Source organism: Nomascus leucogenys, chromosome 16, assembly GCF_006542625.1.
Source record: "Nomascus leucogenys isolate Asia chromosome 16, Asia_NLE_v1, whole genome shotgun sequence".
Taxonomy (NCBI): Eukaryota; Metazoa; Chordata; class Mammalia; order Primates; family Hylobatidae; genus Nomascus; species Nomascus leucogenys.
The window spans coordinates 78,134,925-78,140,171 of record NC_044396.1 but is presented as its reverse complement, the minus strand read 5'-3'; positions in this window follow the sequence as shown (position 1 = coordinate 78,140,171).

The following is a 5,247-nucleotide window of genomic DNA, read 5'->3' as shown; positions in this document are numbered from 1 at the left end:
TGAAATTTGGGTGGGGACACAGCCAAACCATGTCATGAGGTGAGCAAATCGCTGAGCCCAGGAGTTCAAGACAAACCTGGGCAATAGAGTGAGACCCCATCTCTACAAAAAACTACAAAAATTTGCCAGGCATGGTAGCATGCATCTGTAGTCCCAGCTACTTGAGATGCTGAGGCAGGAGAATCACTTGAGCCCAGAAGGACGAGGCTGTAGTAAGCCATGATCATGCCACTGCACTCCAGCCTGAGTGACAGAGTGAGACCCTGTCTCAAAAAAAAAGAAAGAAAGAAAGAAAGAAAAAAAAAAGATGAAGAGGCCAGGAACAGTGGCTCACACCTGTGATCCCAGCACTTTGGGAGGTCGAGGTGGGTGGATCATGAGGTTAAGAGATCAAGACCATCTTGGCCAACATGGTGAATCACCGTCTCTACTAAAAATACAAAAATTAGCTAGGCATGGTGGCACATGCCTGTAGTCCCAGCTACTCAGGAGACTGAGGCAGGAGAATTGCTTGAACCTGGGAGGCAGAGTTTGTGGTGAGCCAAGATGGCACCATTGCACTCCAGCCTGGGCAACAAGAGCAAAACTCCATCTCAAAAAAAAAAAAAAAAAAGATTTGAAGGGCATCAAGGAAGAGGCATACAGTATAGAGTAAAGATCCCTGTAGCCCTGCAGTGAGCAATAAAGATTAGTACAGGAGAACTACTCTAATTGCTTTCAAATCACATTCCAATGAAAAGATGGAAGGAAATGCAAAAAGGATAAGGACACCTTGAGAGTGCTTCTGACCCACACAGTGCCACTTAAACCTCCTATTTCCCTCCTCTGAGCCACATCCCATTTTACTCTGAAGGTACAAAGAAAATATACTATGAGGACAGAGAATAGAAATTGATTCTTCATTTCTGAGTTGTTGAAAACAACAGGAAGAAATGAGATAGTACAAAAAATATGGGTTCAGAGTCTTACAGACACAGGTTCAAATCTTCTCATTCACTAGATCTGACAACAAGCCTTGGCAGACCTTTATATTCTGTTAACTTCAGTTTCTAAATATATGAAACAGAGATGATAATTTCCATGTTTTAAGGCTTTCTGAGAATTTAGTGAAATTATGCATGACACCTCATAGTCAATCAATAAATGTTAGTTCTCCCATTAACCTCTCCATTTCTCCAGTTTCTTGTAATCCTAATGTTTAACCAAAGCTACTATTCCTAAGCATCATCTCACCTCTACAGAAGGCCTTCTTTTTGCAGAAGAAAAGTTTGGTCTTTGAGAGAGAATACTAGCAAAAATACCATTTTACTCAATCCCTAATTTCTATTTTATAACATAACTAGCTGGTATCCTGATAGAGTATGTATAATTGAAACTTCTTAGAGCATCAGGTATTTTGGTTGTGTCTTCTTGAGTGCCCCTACATTACTGGGACACCTCAAATATTTGGTAAATTCTCCCTTTTCTCCTGAGTAAATGTCAATGTCACATCTTACTAACAAATAAGCAAGACAGCTTCTCCATAGTTACCTTAGAGCTGCTGTAAGAATAAATATTCATTTTTTATTGGCAGAGGTACATTAAATTTTGTTTACTATGTCTGAGAGCCCATTGTGGTCTTTAAAGGGTAAGTACAAGTTTGGCAGATATAAGTAATGGACTTCACTGTGAAAGAGGAATAACATGAGCAAAGTTATCTGGAAAATTCAAAAGTAATGGCAATATTTGGGAAAGAACAAAAGTCCAATTATCTGAAAATCAGTAGGAGAGCCATTATATTGAGTGTTTATTATATACTAGGCACTGTGCTATTCCTTCTGTATATTAGGTAATTTAATCCTCACAAACTCCAACAAAGGTGCTATTATTTCTATTTCTCAGATCTGGAGTCTTGGAGTGATTAAATAACTTGCCTAAGGTCACTCTAGCTTTTCAGATTTCAAGTTGGCTCTAAGCAAAGCTAATAAGAGTGATTTAAGACAAATGCAAGAAGATCCTTTTATATCATCATTGAAAGTTCCTATTCAAATCTAGATAATGAGTTTCTTGAGGAGAAGTTCTCAGTCTTAGGGTCTTAGTTATTTAGGAATACTTTAGAGCTGGCACATAGTAGGGATCTCATAGTTATGTAAAGTTACTTTAGGTAGGCCATCGAACATTTGGGGTAGGGGTATGCTGTGCTTGTCCATGTGCTAAGATTCTTTATTTCCTTTCTAGGACAGAAACCATGTTGTGTTCAATTTCATATTTTCCGTCTACCTTCTGTCACAGCCTTCCACTCCCATAGTATTCTCTTTAAACTCCTATTCCAGAACCTTAATGAATCTGTTATATGTTCAAATCATGGGTGCTTCTAAAACACAATGCATTGTTCATTTGTATATATCCATAACCCAATACACAATACGTTAGGTGCTAACAGAATATGTTATACAAATTAATGGATAGTCTTAAGAATGAATCTGTCTTGTAAATATATTTATAACTAAGCAGAGCAAAACAGAATCAAGTTAAACTTAGTTGAATGGTCTTGTTGGTGATGGTGAACTTACATATCTATCCACCAGTACCTGGCATAGTGTACATAGATATTTGCATTTTAAGATGTGCTTCAAATGCATGAAGCCCTCCCACAGGACTGAAAAACAATGAGGTAGCAGAAGTAAAGTTTCTATAGCATGTGGTGGATTTTTAATATCAAATATTTCAACCACTCATCCAGTGTCACCCACATTACTTCCCTCCACACACGTAGCCATACTCACCCTTACCTGCCAACTTTTGCACATAGGATTAACTCATATCACTTCCCTAAAAATATTATCTCTAGGGTAAATAACTGCCTAGGTGATCATAAATATCATTACCATCTTATATAAGTGTAAGTAGGTTCCTGGCTTCTTATGAACTTGATCCCTTTAATGCTTACTGCACTTGAAAGATACCTTTTGTAAAAGGTCAAGCAAGAAAACTCCAGGCCTTCACCAAACCCATCCTCAAAAGTGATTACAGCTTCTTTTAAATTCACCTTATATTGGTAAGATGATTAATTTTATGTGTCAACTTGACTGATTTAAGGGATGCCCACATAAGTGGTAAACATTATGTCTGGTTGTGTCTATGAGGATGTTTCTAGAAGACATTAACATTTGAATGAGCCAACTGAGTAAACAAGATTACCCTTACCAATGTGGGAAGGTGTTATGCAATCAGTCAAGGGAGGGCCCAGAAAGAACCATAAAATGGAGAGAGGATGAATTTGCTCTGTCTGTTTGATCTGGGACATCCATCTTCTCTGACCCTCAAACATCAGCACTCCTGGTTCTCAGGCCTTCAGCCTCAGTCTGAATTACATCATCAGCTTTCCTGGTTCTTCATCTTATAGATGGCAGATCATGGAATGGCTCAGCTTCAATAACTATATGAGCCAATTTCCCTAATAAGTTCGCTATTATACTACTATCTATCTATCTATCTTCATCATCATCATCATCTATATTTATCTATAATTATCATATACATCTATCTATCTATCTATCGATCTATCTATCTATCTATCATCTATCTGTCTATCCATCTATCTCTCCTATTTGTTTCCTTCCTCTGGAGAACTCTGACTAATACAGATGACGGTACCAAGAGTAGTTTTAGAAGTTCTAGAGTAATGAAATTTTAAGGATGAGAATTTTCAGAATTGGTTCTGAAGTTTCTGCAATTGTCTTTCTAAACTCTTTAAAGACACAAATGGCTATTTCCATTAGTTAAAAGAGCACTGATAGTTCATGGAGTAAACTGTTTATAGAAATGCAAAATTCTCTGCACTGAATACCCCTAATTAATCACTTATAAGAAGTGAGAAGGCAAATGACTCTATATGATACTTTTGAACGTTTTTGGAAAACAAAAATATAATGACGTTGGTTGGTTGCTTCTAATATTGCTGGACAAAGTGGTGAAAGAAAAAAGTGAGCTCAGGCATTCAAATTTCCAGCTCAAGCACTGCACAAATGACCTTAGAGTTTCTAAATGTGTCCTGAGGAAAAGCCTTATCTACTGTAGCTGCAGGGCTGAAATTGCAGAAAATGAAACACAGAACCTTATCCTGCAATTGGCTGAATTGAAATTTAAAGTTGAGCTTTTAGCCTCACAAGGTGTCTGCTATTAAAGTAAGGGTACTAACTGAGAAAGAATGGGATAATGTAAGTTAGGAAGAAGACATGTGTGAAGACACTGATGAAGCTGGGAACATTTAGCTCCTAAATTCTGATGAGTCTTCTCTGACACAGCAGTGGCATTCCCCACCCCTGGTGGATAGTGCCCTTCCCACCCACAGTGGTATTGGCCTTTTCACCTCCATGTTAGGGAACTAAACTTGCATTGCCTAGGGAAATAGTCATAGTTATGGCCACACCTGAAGCAGTTACCATGCAAGACATGCTGATATTCCCCCTGACCCACTCCCAGCACCTGTCTTTGTTTCTAGACTTATAACTAGACTAAAATCCCAGCAGACCCCCAAAGGTGAGGTACAAAGTCCAAAAGAACTACTTGAGTTATTTAATTTACATAAGTAGAAATCCAAGGAACATGTGTGGGAATGGATATTAAGGGTGTGGGATAATTATGGAAAGAATAGAAAGTTTGATCAGTTTGAAAATATTGATGTGGGCTCACTAAGCAGAAAGTCTGCATTTAATGTTGCATCTCACAAAGTTAGAAAGGGCTCTAACAGTTTGGTTGGTTGATTGGTTGGTTGGTTAAAACATGAATCAAATGGTGTCCCACCATAAGCAAATTAGAAATGCCTGACCTCCTTTGGCTTAATTTTAAGGAAGGGATTCAAAGGCTTAAAGAGACTGGAATGTTAGAGTAGATTTGTCATTTAATAAATACCTACACCAGGAGAGGCCATAAGACATACCTTTCACCAATACTTTGCAAAATAAATTTGTATAGAGAGCCTCAGTATCCTTTAAGAACACAGCAATCATTCTTCTTTGAAGGCCAGGTCTTTCCAGGGGAATCCCAGCCATTTGATTGGAAAAGCCAAGTGCAATAGGAGCAATCTGGTCCTGGGGTGGTAGCAGCTAAGTGATAGCACACAATTGCCAAAAACAAGGTGGGTGTCGTTTCTGTAATGGACAAGAGAGTCAAAGCAGCAATCAGAGGAGTCTGACTCATATAGACCTGTGGCATCAGCCAGTTAATCATGGTATTCTTAGAAGTGAAATAGATAGTAAGTCTATT